The sequence below is a fragment of the Delphinus delphis genome, chromosome 6, assembly GCF_949987515.2.
Source record: "Delphinus delphis chromosome 6, mDelDel1.2, whole genome shotgun sequence".
In the NCBI taxonomy this organism is placed as follows: domain Eukaryota; kingdom Metazoa; phylum Chordata; class Mammalia; order Artiodactyla; family Delphinidae; genus Delphinus; species Delphinus delphis.
The window spans coordinates 52,962,177-52,981,678 of record NC_082688.1 but is presented as its reverse complement, the minus strand read 5'-3'; the positions used below and the strand labels follow the sequence as shown (position 1 = coordinate 52,981,678).

The 19,502-nt window shown below is 42.3% G+C and overlaps 1 long non-coding RNA gene across 2 annotated transcripts in view; it reads right to left on the bottom strand.

The window, feature by feature from the left end:
• LOC132426641 (uncharacterized) overlaps positions 1–1,345 on the bottom strand; it is a 46,511-nt gene extending 45,166 nt beyond the window's left edge. For both annotated transcript variants that reach the window (XR_009519744.1, XR_009519743.1), the window contains exon 1: positions 1,259–1,345. This is a non-coding gene — a long non-coding RNA (uncharacterized lncRNA). The remainder of the gene's footprint in view (positions 1–1,258) is intronic.
• Positions 1,346–19,502: the final 18,157 nt, after the last annotated feature.

Below are 19,502 nucleotides of genomic sequence, written 5' to 3'. Positions count from 1 at the left end.
TCCTTCACCAGAATGATCCTTGATGGCACGAACGCCTCATTCATCACTGAATCTGAGCACTTCTCGGGTGCATGGCACAGAGTAGGCACTTGAAAGATTGTTCTTAAAAGAATGAATTTGGAGGTGGGTGTTGGATGGTTGGGATGGATGCCACCCTGTACAAGCCTATGAAAAAGTTTGTCATAAGGCAGTAAGCAACGTTGCTTGACTATTAGTGAAAATACGCTTTTTAAAATGCATGCATTTATTTAACTATGCACCTTAAATATCTTTTAAGATATGTATTCCAAAGTTGCTGTGTTTGGCTGTTTTAAAGGATTTAATTAATTTAGTTCGTTTATCAAGGTGAGTAGACAAGCCAGCACATCTCACTCATCCTCTGCCAGCCAGGACTTAAAGAAACTGGGCTGTTTGGGCACAAGGAATGAAGCAAAGTGCTCTTGGGGTTAAGATCTTGGCTCTGGAGTTGGGGATGTCTGGGTTGAGTCCTGCAGTAAGATTTACCAGCCATGTGACCTTGGCCAGTGACCTAATGTTTCTACAGTCCTTAGCAGAGTGTGTGGTACATAATAAGAGCTCAGCTGGTAGCAATAGTTATTTTTCTATTTGCTACAAAAATTAATATTAATGTTATCATCATCCTGCAGCAATATTGTCATTAGATTGTGATGAAGACATCACGGGTTGTGGTGGAGGGAGTGTTGTGCACTCTGTGTAGGAAAAGTAACCAACAAAGGCCAGCCCATGAGGTCATCAGGGAAGATCTAATTCTCCCCATTGGACAGACAAGAAAACCCACACTCGGCAGGGTGAGCAGACCTGCTCCTAGTCACGTAGCCAGTAAGGGCAGAGCTGAGACTCAGACCAGAACTTCTGATCGCAAAGCCAGGCCTCTTTCCACCACACTGCACGGCCTCTGGATGTGAGCACTTCCAGGTCATAAAGGCTTCCAAGTTTCTAAGATCAAACAGGACACAGGCACACTGGGACTGGCTGTCCCCTGCCTCCATTCATGGGCGCTTGGGATCGCGGCCCCCAGGGCATTCTGCCCAAGCTGCAGCACACACGGATGTGTCTCCTCTCCCCAGGCTGCCCTCTGCCAAGAGGACAGACCTGCTCCCATGGAGACCAAAGTGTCCTTTAGTGGAGTAGCTGCTGCATCTCCCCCAGGACTGGGCTGGGAATGCCAGCTACCCCCGGCACTCCAGATGCCAGAGATGCCTGGTAGACGCATACCAGGGAAACCGAATATGCTTACCACTTGAGTGAACCTCGGGACGTGCTGCATCTCTGAAGTCCAGTTCTCAGTGCAAACTGCCAGAGCAGATACATCGAGTACTCAGAAGTCATAGATTGTCCAGGCTCGATAGGACCTGAGGCCCCGTCTTAGTCTGAACTATTTATTTTGTAAAGGAGAAAATCTAGGCAGAGAAATGAGCAGAAAGAAATACCTCGGCTTCGGTGGGGTGGGGGGGCTCTTTCTAAAGCATTGTCATAATTGGGTTCCAGTTATGGTCATGAACTGCCTCCGACATAGGAAACTGCTGAGGACGTTTGCCATCACCATGGGGAGCATTTTTTGATACAGGTCATCTTCAATGATCTGTAATTCCTTCTCAGGATGGGATAGTTAGGGTGGGATCCCAGTCTCTGGGGGCTTTGTATAACAGGAGGCCATAGAGAGGTATGGATGATTCTAGAGCTGTTTCAGGAATGGTGCTCATCACTGGTTTTTCAGTGTCCAGAGAAAGGCACTGGAGAGGTGAGACTTTCATTAGGATCTGTGAGTCAAGCTGAAAGGCCAGACCAGGGGGAATGGCTATCAGCCATCCAGTTGCAGGGGTTATCTCTTGAGTAGACTTGGAGAATGAAGACTGCCCCCAAACACCTGCCTTACCCACGGCCTAGCCCCTTCACAGGTGGGAGGGAAATCTTAAAGGGACCACTTTGGGCTGATCAGTTCTTGGAACCTTTGATGTCTTCAAAATCCCATAGGATATTGATGTCTCAGAACCTCATAGGAGGTCCCTGGACCAGGATTTGCTCCAATCAGATCAACGGAGGACATATCTAATGTCTTCCATTCTTTACAGTATCCCAATCCTAAATTAGGGACAGGCAACTCTCTCCAGTATAGCAGTGCCATGCCGGAGGACTAAAGGAGATCTGTCTATAGCAGAGAACCATTCACGGATAAGGCGGAGCTGAAGGTAGATATGAAGGAGAAAACTGCCGTCTCTTGTGAGCATATTTAAATTCCATTCATGGCAGGAAACAGTGCTTTTTTTTTTTCATTTTCTTTTATTCTTAAGCCTCCATTATCCTCCTTGGTACCCAGTACATGGAAGAGATTGAATAAACATCTGACAAATGACTAGGGAAAGAAGAAAGAAAAGAAAGAAACGGAAAAAAGGAAGGAAGGAAGGAAAGAAGGAAGGAAGGAAGGGAGGGAGGGAGGGAGGGAGGGAGGGAGGGAGGGAGGAAGGGAGGGAGGAAGGAAAAGTGAGTGTTTGAGTTAATGAATGAACTATCTGGGTAGAGAATGATTGTGGAAATACACAAGGGAATTGCAAAACCTTGATGATGCATGAATAAATTTGCATGAATTCTACACTGGAGAAAGAGGTTCATCTGTTTATCTAATTCCTATTAGTACGGCATTTCCTCTTCTGTTCTTTAGTCTACTGAACTCTGTAGAAAAAGAAACATTTAACTTAGCTCTTTTGTTCTCTGAACATTTGGGCAGGATTAAAATAACTTTTTGGTGTCACTTCTTTTATTTTTCTAACCAGTTGAACATTTGTTCCCAATCCAGAGTCCAAATGAACTATTTTTCATTATAAACTCTCTCACTGTCTTGTCTTTTGCTAACACCTGGCCTTGTTGCCACAATATTCCTTCACACCCTAGTGGGAAAAAGACGAACTGGAAGCAGACAGCAAAGTGGTAAAGTGGGGTGTGGGATGCGGGTTCTGGGGGCAGACAGCCCTGAACCCTGGAGTCCACCATCTAATGCAGTAGTTTTGGGCAAGTTACCAACCTCTGGGTAATAATGGAACTTATACCATGACTGTGATCATAAGTAATCATACAAGGAATGTACTCTGTAACCTGTCCATCACAGGGAATGCTCGGTAAGTTTTAGTTACTCTTTGTTAGGTTATATTGTATTACATTATATTACATGATATTATATATACAGTATTGTATCATATCACATTATATATAGCAGCAGTATAGAGTGTAGCCTTGTAAAACCAGTGCCAATGGGTATGTTGACCGAAGTCACATCCCCCCGTAGAGATCTCTTCCAGTCACCTTTTTTCCCCCAGACTCAGACCACTTTTTATTTCTCTCTCATGTATATTCTAAAAGCAATACCCAGTGCACTTCAGGTAGAAAAATCTACTTGTTCTTCCTCTAAAATGACATTCAGCTACACCTGTGGCTGGGCCGGGCCACTCAGGAGAAGCCACTGGAGTTGAGTCCTGACAGGAACCCTCTGTCTAAAGAAGGAAATCCACTTCAAATCTCTTTCACTGACCTGACTTTCACCCTTCCCCTCCAGCATTCCTAACTCCCACTCACATCAACAAACTGCATTTTGTGAAGTTGGTTAGACTTGTGAAAGCTTAAGGTTATGGGAGCTCAACATAAGGCCACAGCTGAGTCTGACAGCTTATTTTACTCCCTGCACTGGGGCGGTCAACGCCAGGGCAGAGTCAGTGAAAGGCCAGGGCTTTGGGCGTTATGCTAGGGAAGGCATGTGGGGCTAAACACGTGTCATTAATAAGAGAAAATAGGTACAGTACATGGCACAACTCATGGAAAATAGGTACAAGATAGGCACAACTCTGCTTAACCTGTTGTCAAGCGTAGTTGGCTACCTTCTCTTTCCATCTTCTTTAGGTTATAGGATCCCCACTTCTGGGTGTGGCAACATACTTAAGGAAAATGGAACCCTTCCCCCAGCCTGAGAGAATGAAGCATAATTGGCTTACACCAAACATAGCAATTCCCTTCCCCTCTCCTGGTGATAGAATTGGAAGTGGGCGTGTGACCCAGTTCTGACCGTTGAGACCAAAGGGGCAGTTTGTTGAAGGGATCTGTCTGTTACAAAGAGAAACAGTAAGTTCCTTCCTACCTGACTTGAATGCAATTGCGTGAGAACATGGTGCTTGGAGTGACAGCAACCATTTTGTGACCATGAGGCAACAAGCCAAAGGGCACAGGATAAAACAGTGAAAAGACAGAACACAGGTTTTTGATAATATTGTTGAACTGCTGAACTAATCTGCAACCATTTTCTTCCAGAATTTGATAATTTGTGAGATGATTAAAATTTTCTTTTGTTTTAGCCACTATTTCATTTCTCTTACTTGCAGCCAAAGACATCTTCTGTGATATAAACACTTTCCAATTCATGTTGTAATTTATATATGTTATGTCTGGATTCTGTCTTATTAATTTTTGTACTTTTAGCCTTGAATATTATCCTGGCACTTAGTAAGATTTCAATAAATGCCTGTTGAAAAGGTGTGTACGTGATAAAAAAAAAAAAACCTCTGAAGTTCCTGAGGTATGAATATTGGGATCCAATTTTAAGTTTTATAAAGGTCTTGATTCCCTCACTGCCAGGGACTTCTTGATTTCTGTCTCATCCTACCTTTTCTGGGGCCAAAGAATGACTGAGAAACAGTATGAAAAGTGATGGATGTTGCAGCTACTGCTGAGAAATATCTCCTCAGAATTCCCAGTGATTCCCATGAGCCACGTTTAGACCTAACTCTCTGGTGATCCATGTTTCTGAACTTCAATTGGAGTACACAATCCATGGAATATTTAAATTGGTATTGCCCTAGAAAATCTAGGGTGTGTGTTCTATACATTCAGTAAGATTTATTTAACATCCCTTATCTACCAGGCACTTTATGATGCATTGCGGATGTTGAGATGCACCACATAGCCCTTATCCTTGAAAAGCTTACAGTGACAAAACAGAATGTTACAATGTGAACAGAGGTATTTACAAGGTATCATATCTAGCCCTCTTAGCACAGCACAGTACTACCATTGAGTTAATTAGGAAAACCACGTTCCCAGGCATATATCTCTGACAAGTGTTGCCCATGAAAGCTTCCCAAGCTTGGTCCTCCCTAGCTGAGTTTATTTTGGGAGGTGACTTTCTGCTGTCATCGCCCAAGATCCTCAACATTTACCCTCTATTCTCCAAAGTTATTCCTTGTCCAAAGCGTACCCGCTGCATGGTTCACCCAGAGCAGTTATTTCAAGGGGAAAACAAATTTGATAATTTAGTGAAGATTTGGGGGGGGCATGTTTAAGGTGGAGGGGATTATGAGTTATGCCTTACTTCCTTTTGAATCAGCAAATGTAAGGATAGAGAAATCAGATTCCGTCCTCCTGAGCTGACTGTGACTTCTGAACAAGGCCTGAGCTCTCATGCTCAGCATCTCTGGCCCATCAGCCTCAAGGGCATCTTTCATTCCTGCCTGGAATATAAGCACACAAAGGTACCAGACCAGGAGTATTGCTTTCTCCATTGGTCTGCCTTTTGTAGAACTGCCAGAACTGGTTTTTCTATCCCTTCCTAACATAAGCCTTCCTGCGCTCTCCTGTACATCTTTTCCCCCTCTGCTGATATCCAGTCATCAAGCCTTGAGGGATAGCTCTGGCCTTCTGCTTGTTGCCGCAGCTATATTTTTCCTTCTTGGAGAGGCATTGATTCCAGAGCCTGACTGCTTGGGAATGAATCTCAGCTTCCCTATTTAGAACCTGTGGGATTCAAGTTACTCTTACTCCCTTTGTTCCAGCTGCTGCAGCTACAAAATAAAGATTTACCACCTTTCTTTCTAGAGTTACCATCAACGGCTTCCAATTTGCCAACCTGGATCGCTGAGCTCCTCTTAGCTGACCCCCTAACTGTAATCGCTCACCATCCAGATTCCTGGTTGTGGAACCACAAGCAGAAACATCACTGTTTTTTGTTTTTTTTTTTTTACAACTTTATTGGAGTATAATTGCTTTACAATGGTGTGTTAGTTTCTGCTTTATAACAGAGTGAATCAGCCATACATACACATATATCCCCATATCTCTTCCCTCTTGCATCTCCCTCCCACCCTCCCTATCCCACCCCTCTAGGTGATCACAAAGCACCAAGCTGATCTCCCTGTGCTATGCGGCTGCTTCCCACTAGCTATCTGTTTTACATTTAGTAGTGTATATATGTCCATGCCACTCTCTCACTTTGTCACAGCTTACCCTTCCCCCTCCCCATATCCTCAAGTCCATTCTCTATGTCTGCATCTTTATTCCTGTCCTGCCATGTTCTTCAGAACCATTTTTTTTTTTAGATTCCATATATATGTGTTAGCATACAGTATTTGTTTTTCTCTTTCTGACTTACTTCACTATGTATGACAATCTCTAGGTCCCTCCACCTCACTACAAATAACTCAATTTCATTTCCTTTTATGGCTGAGTAATATTCCATTGTATATATGTGCCACACCTTCTTTATCCATTCATCTGTCGATGGACACATAGGTTGCTTCCATGTCCTGGCTATTGTAAATAGAGCTGCAGTGAACATTGTGGTACATGACTCTTTGAATTATGGTTTTCTCAGGGTATATGCCCAGCAGTGGGATTGCTGGGTTGCATGGTAGTTCTATTTTTAGTTTTTGAAGGAACCTCCATACTGTTCTCCATAGTGACTGTATCAATTTACATTGCCACCAACAGTGCAAGAGGTTTCCCTTTTCTCCACATCCTCTCCAGCATTTATTGTTTGTAGATTTTTTGATGATGGCTATTCTGACCTGTGTGAGGTGATACCACATTGTAGTTTTGATTTGCATTTCTCTAATGATTAACATCACTGTTTTTAAGACTCAATTTGCATTTCGGTTTATGCACTTTATGAAAAGTTATGAAACTGTGTACTTAGTATTTGTGTCTTTTTTCTGTATATAGGTTATACTTCAATAAAATATTTACTTTACTTATTATTTTATTATTATTTTTTGTGGTACGCGGGCCTCTCACTGTTGTGGCCTCTCCCATTGTGGAGCACAGGCTCTGGACGCGCAGGCTCTGGACGCGCAGGCTCAGCGGCTATGGCTCACAGGCTGCTCCGTGGCGTGTGGGATCTTCCCAGACTGGGGCACGAACCCGCGTCCCCTGCATCGGCAGGTGGACTCTCAACCACTGCGCCACCAGGGAAGCCCAAATTTATTTTAAAATGTTGCATTTATGTTAAATCCACTTAGCCAGGCAGGGCTTACTTTCTCTGCTCTTTTTCCCTCTCAAATTCACAAGACTTACACGTGTATAGTCATTTTAGAACAATAATATGAAGCAGAGCAGCAGAAGAATGAAAATTTAAAACTATTTCCAGACCCAAGAACAACCAATGCTGAAATTTTAGAGATTGTGTATCATTTTTACAAAAAATGAAGTCATATGTTAATACTGTTTTATAACCTTTTTAAATATAATTTACCTATAAATTCCAGTATATTATTGTAAAAGGCTGTGTTATATTCCACTGAAAGGGTATAACAATTATTTAGCCAGTTCTTACCGTTACAGATATAGATGGTTTCAGTATTTAGCAGTGTTGCTATGAACAGCTTTGGGGCTGAATCACTGCACTGCACTGGGGTTTCATGCAATTCACATTTCAATTATTCATACCCAGTTTAGGAAGTTTCTTGGTCTGTGAAGGAATTTAGAATCGCTTTATTACATACTACGTCTTCTGGACTTTCCTTCAGAAAGATTTACGTTTCACTGAAACTAATAATAGGCTTAATGCAGCCTTCTTCAAAGGTACGATGGGAAGGGACAGAGGCCCTTTGGGTCACACATCCCTTTTGCTGGAGTGGGCAGAGACAGGGGGTCTCACCCTCTAAGACCCTTGCCTCTGGACTTATATACACTACCGAATGTAAAATAGCTGGCTAGTGGGAAGCAGCCGCATAGCACAGGGAGATCAGCTCAGTGCTTTGTGACCACCTAGACAGGTGGGATAGGGAGGGTCGGAGGGAGATGCGAGAGGGAGGGGATATGGGGATATATATGTATGTATGGCTGATTCACTTTGTTATAAAGCAGAAACTAACACACCATTGTAAAGCAATTATACTGCAATAAAGATGTTAAAAAAAAAAAGACCCCTGCCTCTCTGGGGGCTACTGCTGCTCAGAAGCCCTGTTCCCACTCAGTGGTATTTGCATCCTGAGTGTTATTTGCAGCATTTCTAGGTGCTAATGACTAGAAATTGCTAAAGGCTGTGAAAAACTAATTGTTGTGCAAGGTGTTTCTGCCCTCCCCTAGTTGCCAGGAGAGCTCACAGTGCTGGCTAAACAGAGATCTCATTAGTATCTCTCTCTGACACAGTCCCCAAGGGGGGGGGGGCGCCTCCTCACAGCTTGGCAAGTAGCCAAACCTCCTCTCCAGCCCCAGAACCAAGAGGCTGTGCAACCCGCCAGCAACAAAACACAAGGGAGACAGAGACTGAGGAAGCACCTCCCTTGAGGGACCAAAGGAAGTGGGAACACTTGTGTTGTGCTTCAGTTGCAGAACCCAAGAAATGGAAAGGACGCGCTCTTTGTAGGCAAGTCTCCCAAAAGAACAACTGTGCGGCAGCTGGAGTGTGCCGGGCACTGGTCTGGTGCGCCTTGTGGCTTTTTCTCCATTAATCATCCCCTTCTTCAGAGGTACACTGAGGCTCAGAGACCGAATCATTTTTACCAAATCTGTTAGCAGTGTACAGATCTGGTATGTGACACTTGGGCTTTTCACTCCAGACCAGATGCTTAACCACTGCATAACGGTACTTCTTGAAAACTAGTGGAGTAGCTTCGGGCCATGCTGGGGTGTGTGCGCCTGCCTGCGAAATACGCACAAGCGTATATATGTGCATCACGAGAATTTGAACACTGAATTTAATCCATCATATTCCATGGTTACCTCATGAAATGCGGGCTGGTTAAAAAAAACCAACAGCAAGCCTCTTATGGGCTGACGAATGCTTCCTTCTGTAAGCTACGGTGCAGTGTCTCCCTCTTCTTCCACTTAAGTCCTGTTTTCCAGGCTATCCATTTAAAAAAATCTGTTCTGTTGATTCCCTATTATTTCACTGTCCTTTGGCTGAAGGGTAACAATCTGTCCAACAGGGCAAACTTAGGCTCAGTAATGTTTTTTCAAATTTGTGGTCCCTCAAATTTTGCAGTCCCTTTTCTTACTTTTCTATGGACTCATTAGAGTTACTCAGCTGAAGATCTCAGTTTCAGAATTCCTCTCTCTCTCCGCCCCCAACTTTTAAAATGTATCCTTCAATATCCACCTTCCTTTTCCCAGTCACTATAGCCATTTGCTGCTTTGTGCTGGTAATTTCACGTGCAAAATTGTGCTTTCAGTTCTGTACAACTTTTTCAAAAAGACATGAAATCGACAGCAAGAGAAATCAACAGCAATAAAAATTGACAGAGAAGGCATGTCCGGAGTGGCCACGATGACTATTTGTGTTCATCCCACACAGGCTTTGAGAAAACAAAAGGGAGAGGCCAGGTGGTCTGCTAACACAGGACAGAGGGAAGCAACACTGAAAAGCATTGAACTGCCATTTACGGTCGTGGGAAAAGTTGCCTGGGCAACCAGAGACTCAAGGGATGATGGGATGGGCTCACCTGCCATCCTCCATGCTTACCCGGCCTCATTAGCTTAACAGAGATAGCAGTTGCCTTCACTGGCTTGACAATTAACAGGGCAAAGAACTGGCACTGAAGTTGATATTAAACTCTCAACCAACTAAATTCAGTAATGAGATTTAGCATGAGCCAAAAATTAACAACAAAGAAGTCCACATTATTTCCAGGGCCTCAGGAAGTGACATGTGTGGACTGCAGCTAATAAACTACCCCTGACATAATTATTCCAAGCAGATGATTTAGTGCAAAAAGAGACCTGGATGCAAATAATATGATCTGAAAGTTAAGAGAGAAAGTGAGGAAGGAAGCTCCCAAAGCAGTAAGAAAATGGTTCCTTCAGAGAGCAAGTCCTCTCGGATTCTATCAGGTCTCTGTCCAGGATGGGTTATTTCCATTCAGGGTGAACACAAAACAGTCCCTATCATTCTCGTTTGACATCATGGGCTGGAGCAAAATGAGGACAGCCTACTTCCAGGGCTGCTGAGCTGACAGCTGCCACCAGGTATCACCCCCCAGTTGAAAGGACAGAACTATCATGTGAAAAGGCCCCTCCCTTGCTTGTATTTGGGAAATGGAAGGCTTTCCTCTATCAGCCGAGCTCACAGCCAGTGCAGAAGCAAGAGTTTGCAAGCAACTTTAGTAAGCTGGATATGTCCTTGTGGTTTCTTTTTGCTGGAGTTTGGGACAAAGCCAAACACATTCATGATTCCCAGAAGAACACCCCCTCCCCCCTGTGTAAATGAGAACGCTTTATGAGAGAACTAATAGGAACCTCCTCCCCGAAATCTGTTCTCCTCTTGAATTTCTTGTCTTGGTTAAAGGCTCAACTCGCCCTCATTGGCTTCAGTCAGAAACTCAGCAAGCGTCTTCAACATCTCCCTTCCCTTCCCTACAGCTTTCAATTTCCCGGGCCAGTGGTTCCTACCTCCTTAATATTCCTCGCATTATTCTTTTCTCCATTCTCACGTGTTCTGTCCTGGTTCCGGATGCCATATTTTCTTACTTGAATTACTCATGACAACAGTGACCCAAAGACTTATCACCCTGTATGCTACAGCATGATTTTTCTTTTTAATTCAAAATCTGATCACGTCATTTCACTGGTAAAAATATTTGGTAATTTTCCAAAACTTTTAAGGATGAAATTCAAACTCTTTAGTTTAGGGAGAAGCAAAATGTAGAGAGCAGACCTCGTACCCATCTCGTTTCAACAGAGGGTAGAACCACAGGTAGGCCTAGCACCACCCTCTTGTGGAAGGCGGAGAGCAAGGAAGGCTGCTTATGTGCTAAGTGGTGAGATGGGTGGATTGGGCTCTACAGGGCCAATGTCAAGGTGAGAAGTTTCTATCCTAATAGGGCTGCCAAGTAAAATAGAGGATGACCAGATAAATGTGAATTCCAGAAAAACAATGAATATTTTTTTAGTTTAATATGTTCTATACAATATTTGTTTATCTAAGGTTCAGATTTAACTGGGCAACCTATATTTTTATTTCCTAATCTGGCAACCTTATACCACAGCACTTGGTATGGGGTGGAAGGTGAGGGGACCCTCCCAAGACAGTATGAGAAATCTAAGGTCCAATACAAGGAAAAGGACTATTCATTAAATATGGCAGGTCTAGCTCAACTCTAACCAGAAAAATCTCCAACGTGATAGTAAGAGAATGAAAAAGAAAACCCATAAGTTACGAAGAAAATGGGAATAGGACATGACAGTAATTGATAATATTTCAAAAAAATTTCAGAGATACAAAGTAATAGATAAGTGGTAACTGACACCATAATGAAGAAAGCTTGTAGAGGGAGAAACTGATTAACCTGCAAAAAATCTGAAAAGGCTCAGGATTTAGGGGTACCAGGGGCATCAGAAGACACTGGGGTGGGGAGGGATTAGTGAGTATAAGAGGCAGGTAGCACCCAGGTGCCTTTCCAGCCCCAAGCTCAGAGGAGCTGATTTACTGGAGAATAGGGACATGAGAGCCTCCAGAGTTAAGTACATCAAGCACAGAAAAAAGTGGAATATTGTGCTGTAAACAGAATAACTAAGAGTCTACATGGTAAACAGTGAGATCCTACTCCCTTCCTTCTCTGGCTTGGTTTTCAGATTGCTGACATCATAACTTAAGGGAAAACACCCATTGATGTGTGCAAGAAATTCACCAGGAAAATTACTGGGTCTCTGACTGATCATTTTAAAATGCTCTCCACCCATCAACCAACCCTGCCTATGCAAATGGATCATCCACTCAGCTTCCTAGTGGCACATTCTAAGTCATGAACAGATAGCCAGGGGGGGCTGATGTTTAAGGAAAACCCCCAAGTAAACCAAAAAAGATAAAAGTTACTTGGAGAAAAAATAAAGGGCTTACAAGAAAATTGTATATATTATTCTCAGAAAATTAAGGGAACATTTTGCTTCAATGAAACAATGGGATGCTATTTAAAAATCACTCAAAACAAGAAATAACAAACAGAAAATCAAAATATGATAACAGAAAGAAAACATTCAACACCCCAATGTTCATAACAGCACTATTTACAATAGTTAAGACATGGAAGCAACCCAAGTGTTCATGAACAGATGAATGGCTAAAGACGTTGTGGTATGTATATACAATGGAATATTACTCAGCCATTAAAAAGAATGAAATTCTGCCATTTGAAGCAACGTGGATGAAACTAGAGAATGTTATGCTTAGTGAAATAAGTCAGACAGATGAAGACTGTATGGTATCACTTAAATGTGGAGTCTAAAAAATAATGCAAATGAATGTATATATAAAAGAGAAACAGACTCACAGACTTAGAAAACAAGCTAGTGGTTACTGAAGAGGGGAGGGACAAATTCCAGGTATGAGATTAACAAATACAAACTACTTAGTATAAAATAGATCAGCAACAAGGATATATTGTATAGCACAAGGAATTATAGCTGTATAGTAAGTTATAATGGAGGTATAATCTGTAAAATATACTGGACCACAATGCTACACATCTGAAACTAATACAATATTGTAACTCAACTATACTTCAATTTAAAAAAAGAAGAGATAGGGCTTCCCTGGTGGCGCAGTGGTTGAGAGTCCACCTGCCAATGCAGGGGACACAGGTTCGTGCCCGGGTCCGGGAAGATCCCACATGCTGTGGAGCGGCTGGGCTCGTGAGCCATGGCCGCTCAGTCTGCGCGTCCAGAGCCTATGCTCCGCAACGGGAGAGGCCGCAACAGTGAGAGGCCCGCGTAACACAAAAAAATAAATAAAAAATAAAATAAAATAAAAAAGAAGAGATAAACCTTGCTATGCCTAATAAAAATGTATTACTGGGCTTCCCTGGTGGTGCAGTGGTTGAGAGTCCGCCTGCCGATGCAGGGGACACGGGTTCGTGCCCCGGTCCGGGAAGATCCCACGTGCTGCGGAGCGGCTGGGCTCGTGAGCCATGGCCGCTGAGCCTGCGTGTCCAGAGCCTGTGCTCCGCAACGGGAGAGGTCACAACAGTGAGAGGCCCACGTACCGCAGAAAAAAATAAATAAATAAATAAAAATAAAATGTATTACTATGTTCAGAAAAAAATTCAGTAAAGTAACTGGAAGATGAAGTTAAAGAAACCTCAGCAAGTAAAACAAATTGTCAAAAAGATGGATAATGAGAGAGGATGTAAAATTTGAGAAACAGTTCAGAAGCTGAGACATCTAGCTAACAGAAATTTCAGAAAGAGAGAAAGGAGAAAAATGGAGAGTAGAAAATTATTAAAGAAATAAAACAGGATCGCGGATCTCAATTTTGAGAGAGCCCATCATGTGTTAAAGAATTAAAATTTTTAATTTAATTGAAGTCACAAATTGACAACAGCAAAACGTATCAAGGTACATTATAATTGATCCCAGAGACAAAGAGAGGATCCTAAAAACTTCTGGGGCCAACAGGGAAGAAAAAGGTCACACATAAAAACATCAAGAATCAGCAATGGCATCTAACTTGAGCCACACCGGAAGCTAGAAAAAAGTGGGAAATGTCTTCAGAATTTTGAGGGAAAGTAATTTCCAGCCAAGAACTCTTATCTCCTGCCAAAGTAGCCATCAAATCATCTGTGACGGTAGTATAAAGATGCGTTCAAATATGCAATATCACAGTGGAATCAGCTCAGGAGTGCACAAAGGGGACAAGACAAACTAAAATAACCGGCTAGTGTTCAGGGCTCCTCACTTGGATGTAAAAACCGTGGGGTGTGTGGCTGCAACGGGCTGCCTTGACCTCTATAGAGCTCTACTTTGCTCCTAATGCTTTTCCCCCTTAAAGTCCCCACCCAGCCACATCACTCCCTGGTGAACATGGGAATAAGCAGCCCCTGCCTCATGAAAGCATTTCTTACCCTTGGGAGAGAATTGACTTTCAGTTCTCTGTGCCCCCAGCCTAAGAGAGAAAACTCCTAACACTTTATCCCACTTATCCCTTTACGTGCTGGCCTTCCCATTTATTTATTTTAGATTTAAAAAAAAAAATTATTTTATATTGGAGTGTAGTTGATTAACAATGTTGTATTAGTTTCAGGTGTACAGCAAAGTGATTCAGTTTCACATATACATGCATCTATTCTTTTTCAAATTCTTTTCCCATTTAGGTTATTACAGAGTATTGAGCAGAGTTCCATGTGCTATACAGTAAGTCCTTGTTGATTATCTATTTTTTTTTACATCTTTATTCGAGTATAATTGCTTTACAATGGTGTGTTAGTTTCTACTTTATAACAAAGTGAATCAGTTATACATATACATATGTTCCCATATCTCTTCCCTCTTGCAACTCCCTCCCTCCCACCCTCCCGATCCCACCCCTCTAGGTGGTCACAAAGCACCGAGCTGATCTCCCTGTGCTATGCGGCTGCTTCCCACTAGCTATCTATTTTACGTTTGGTAGTGCATATATGTCCATGCCACTCTCTCGCTTTGTCACAGCTCACCCTTCCCCCTTCCTGTGTCCTCAAGTCCGTTCTCTAGTAGGTCTGTGTCTTTATTCCCGTCTTACCCCTAGGTTCTTCATGACATTTTTTTTTCTTAAATTCCATATATATGTGTTAGCATACGGTATTTGTCTTTCTCTTTCTGACTTACTTCACTCTGTATGACAGACTCTAGGTCCATCCACCTCATTACAAATAGCTCAATTTCATTTCTTTTTATGGCTGAGTAATATCCCATTGTATATATGTGCCACATCTTCTTTATCCATTCATCCGATGATGGACATTTAGGTTGTTTCCATCTCCTGGCTATTGTAAATAGAGCTGCAATGAACATTTTGGTACATGACTCTTTTTGAATTATGGTTTTCTCAGCGTATATGCCTTCCCATGTAGACGGCAGTTCTTAGGGTATGTTAATTTCAGTTTCTCTGGCACCAAGTAGTGAGTCACAGTGAACTCTCAAGTAAATATTTCATGGTTGGATGTACGTATGGAGGGCTTTCAGGAAAAAAATACCATTACCCAGTTAGCAGCCACAGGAAAGGAAGGCTCTCCGTATTGAATCTGGTGCTCAGAAAAAAGACAATTTCATGTTGAAAGCCCCCCAGGGAACAAAATGCCTATATTTTCCATTCATTCATTCAACAGGTGTTTACTGAGCACCGTGTCCTATACTTTACTACCATCTATGCGGAATGTTAGATAATGGATTCTGCCACTAAATGCCTTTACTTTTAGTTGAGGAGAAAAGTCTGCTTATTAAATCAATAATAGAAGAGCTGTATAACGATATAAGAGATGTCACAAGGCAGGATAAAATCAAGCATCAAAGCAGAATTCCAAACAGTAAGTCCAGGATGGGGAGACCACTGTGGGCTATAATAATCAGAGAAGGCTTCGCAGAGAAGGCACAACTTCAGTTGATCTTTGACCGATAAGATTCACATAAGTATAGAGCAGAGCTTTCCAGCCGGGCAACAGAGAGGATGGAGCAGTGCGATGGTGCCAATCATGATGGGTGGTGAGACTGGACTAGCGGAGATACTTTGCTATAGACTGAAAGCTTGTGTCCCCTTAAAATTCATGTGTTGAAAACCTAAGGCCCAAAGGAGTGGTATGAGAAGACAGGGCTTCTAAGAGGTGATGAGGTCATGAGGGTAGAGCCCTCATGAATGGACCAGTGCACTTTTAAAAGAGACCACAGAGATATCCCTTGCCCCTTCTGCTGCGTGAGGACAAAGGGAAAAGACAGCATTCTGTGAACCAGGACATCCTTGCCAAACACAAAATCTGTTGGTGCCATGATCCTGGACGTCCCAGCCTCCAGAACTGCGAGAAATCAATTCCTGCGGTTTATAAGCCACCCAGTCTATGATATTTTGTTACATCAGCCCAAGCTGGCTAAGACACATATATTGGAGACCCCAGAATCCCACACCAAGAGGACTGGGTTTTACAATGGAGAGCCGTATGGGAACCCTTCCCCAAACTTCAATTTCTCCATAATTATAACCACACGGAATCAGCAACTCCCTCCTCCACATTCCCACCACCTCCTATACACATTTCTGATAGCATAACCGTCACAGTGGATGATGACGATTTGTTTCTGTAGCTGCCTTCCCCACAAGACTGGGAGATCATGACAGTCAAGACTGTCATTTTTACCATTGCTTAGCACAGTGCCATGAACTTAGTGGAGCCCCAGGATACACTCGTTGAAGGAACAGAGTGAGAGGAAGGTGAGGGCTGAGGTAGACTTAGTGCAGGGACAGATGTATGATGCGCTTTCTGCACCATCTCCTTCTGCTGCCACCTCCCATGGTTTCCGGGACCCCTACCTTACACCCTAGTGCTATGAAAACTCTAGCTCTGGAGAGAGACACCAATGTTTAATGCTTCTAACGCACTCAAATGTCAGCTCAAAGTTAAAACCCAAAGGAACTTCCAAAGTCTCTGCCTTGTGCTATTCTCCATACACAGTACTACTTGTGACTCTGAGAACAATTGCCCTGTCTTGCGTGTGCCTCAGTGAGATCAGCCCTTCAACTCCTATAAAACAGCTTAGGAAAGCAAATGTACCTCCTCTCCATCCACTTCTTGGCCCAGAAGAGAGGGCTCTCCCCTATACATAAATATATATGACTTCTTAGTAGTTCAGGCTTCAGATTTAACTCCTGGCTTGGAGAATTCTGCTGCTAATTTATTTGTCAATTCCCAATCCCTCACCAAGGCCATATAGCATTAGGATCAAAGGATCTGCCTTCTATTTTCAAAGCAGTGTTCTCTGCTCTGTTAGGAACTCTGCCCACTTCTGGGGAGTGACAGGAGTTACATTAAAATGCATGCTGTGCTGAGAGGGTGGACCAGATGAGCTCTCTACATCTCTAATTTCTATAATTGCCACTTGGGGGATCTGATCTACATTTAAGTTTCATTCCTAGAAGCTGTACCAGAAAAGCCTTTTAAAACTCCCTTAAAGATTACTATATTACCTTGTTTTCCCTCAAGCAATAAACACCCAGCTTCTAGCACTTACAGTTTTGTGAGTTCCCTCCTGAATGGTGCCAGAGCTGAATGTAATTAATATGGAGGCCCTGGGCTTTGTTTTTCCCCTGCCTCCACCTCTGAATCACTGTTTCCTTCTTCCCCTGTGAAGCAGCGAACAGCTGGTAAACCAGTTCATTCTTTCTATTCCTTTTATCTCATGCTCAAGCTGCCAGAGACTCGTAAGTGTAATCTTTTTCTAAATAAGTAGTTCTCTGCATTGATTCTTTCAATTTCCTGAGCAGTTACTTTTGGTCAAAAAAGGTTTTTCTTAGGAAGATACAATAGAAAATATGATATGGTTTTTGCCCTTGAGCAGCCCATGAGGGAAGGCAGACATGGAGAATTAGAATTCAGTGTGCTAAGTCCACTACAGAAGTGTGTACACCGCACTGGGGAAACCTAGTCGCCAAAGAGTAGCCACCTCTAGGGATGTTATTTCCAGAGGAAATAACATTTAATGTGTGTCGTCTTGGGGTGGAGGATTGCTGGGGAGAAATGGGTCTTCCAGGCCAGGCAAATAGTTCATGCATTTGTACAAAGGTATCAAATATCTGCAGAATATTTAATGATAATCAGCTAATGGAAAAATGACGTTACTCATCAAAGTGCCTGATTGGGGATGAAATTTCCTTCCCTTTGCTGTTCAGTCCTCTGAGAACAAAGGACTTAATGCCCTGATTCGATATTACAAAATTCACATTCATAATTGTCTCTATTTATAAGATGTTCATGCAGTTTTCCCAGGTAAATATCAGTGTATGCTAGTTGCCCTGTTTTAATTGGTAAAAATAGCCTCTTTCATTCTCAAATGTCTTTATGTCTGGACAATAAATAATATGGCTACTCCACCTATTTGGAAAAAAATCCGTAAAATACTTATCTGACCAAGAGATCTTGGTAGATACATGTAACTTCATAGAACAAAAACGACCTCATACCCTCTGAGGAGAAAACACTTCTTTCTGAGACAGGTTACTTGTAGGGAATGAAGTGGACTCAGTGAATGCTAAAGTCTTTCCCAAGCACACATTTCTGTGATCGGAGAGGTTTCTTTCCCAATTATTTTGAACAAAGACACAAACTAACAAAAAAACCTTACTTCTTCTACCTAGCAACATTTCTCTCAGGCCAGTGCAGTAGCCGGTTACCTCCTGGGGAAAAAAATTCTTTTGTATTCTTTTTCCCAGCGGGCTTTGTACCAAACAATATGATTTCTAGTTGTGACTAAGTCGAATGTAATTCTCCTTCCCTCTGGCTAGGAAAAAAATGGATGGAATACATTAAGGATACAAGACCAAGTCTCACAGAAAATTGGAGAATCCCCATCATTGCACTGTTATCACAGGGGTTAGAGAGCTCTAATTTTAAAATCTGACTCAACAATTCACAAATATTTACTGTGCTAGGATATGGGAAGTACAATGAAAAATAAGCTGCCCCACCTATTCTTGAATCAATCAGGAAAGACTAAGTTATGCTGCAGTAACAAACAACCCTAAAATCTCAGACAACAAAAGTTTATTTCTCAGTCAGACTCCATGTCAATTATCAGTCATTTAGAAACTCTACTTTGAATACATCTCATTCTGGGACCTCTGCTAAGAAAGCAACACCATCTGGGACATTGCCAGTTTCTATGGGAGAAGGAAAAGAGAATTTGGTGAAGCACATATTAACTCTTAAAGTTTCCACCAGGAAGTCATATCATCTCTCATTTCACTGGTCAAAGCAAGTCATATTGCTACATCTAAATTTAAGAGGGAGAAGAATGGTAATCCTACCATATGCTTCAAAGAAGAAAGAGATGAAATAACTGTGAGCATATTCAGTGACTATGACAACCAACATGGAGGTTACATTTTACAAAGGAAATTAGTCAAAGAATTCAGTCACACTGACATAAATTCACTAAGAGGCTTGTACAGAAATCTGCTTGAGCCCAGCATTTTATGGATATAAAATCATAAAATGGATTCTCTGGTGGAATCTCTTATGATAAAATCTTCTGATAGTTAAGGAATCAGCAACAGGTAAGGACTATAGGAATTTAATATGATGTACATGCACTAGATAAAGTCAACGTTAGCACTGAAAATAATAGAATTTCAAATATGTAAGGGACATTGGACATCACCTAGATCCCTTGTTTTACTGGCATGGGACCTTACAGTTCCAGCATTATTGTGAACTAAATGTGGATTTCTCTGTTTTCCTTCCTGATACAAATATGAACAAATGCAAGATGAAAAGTTT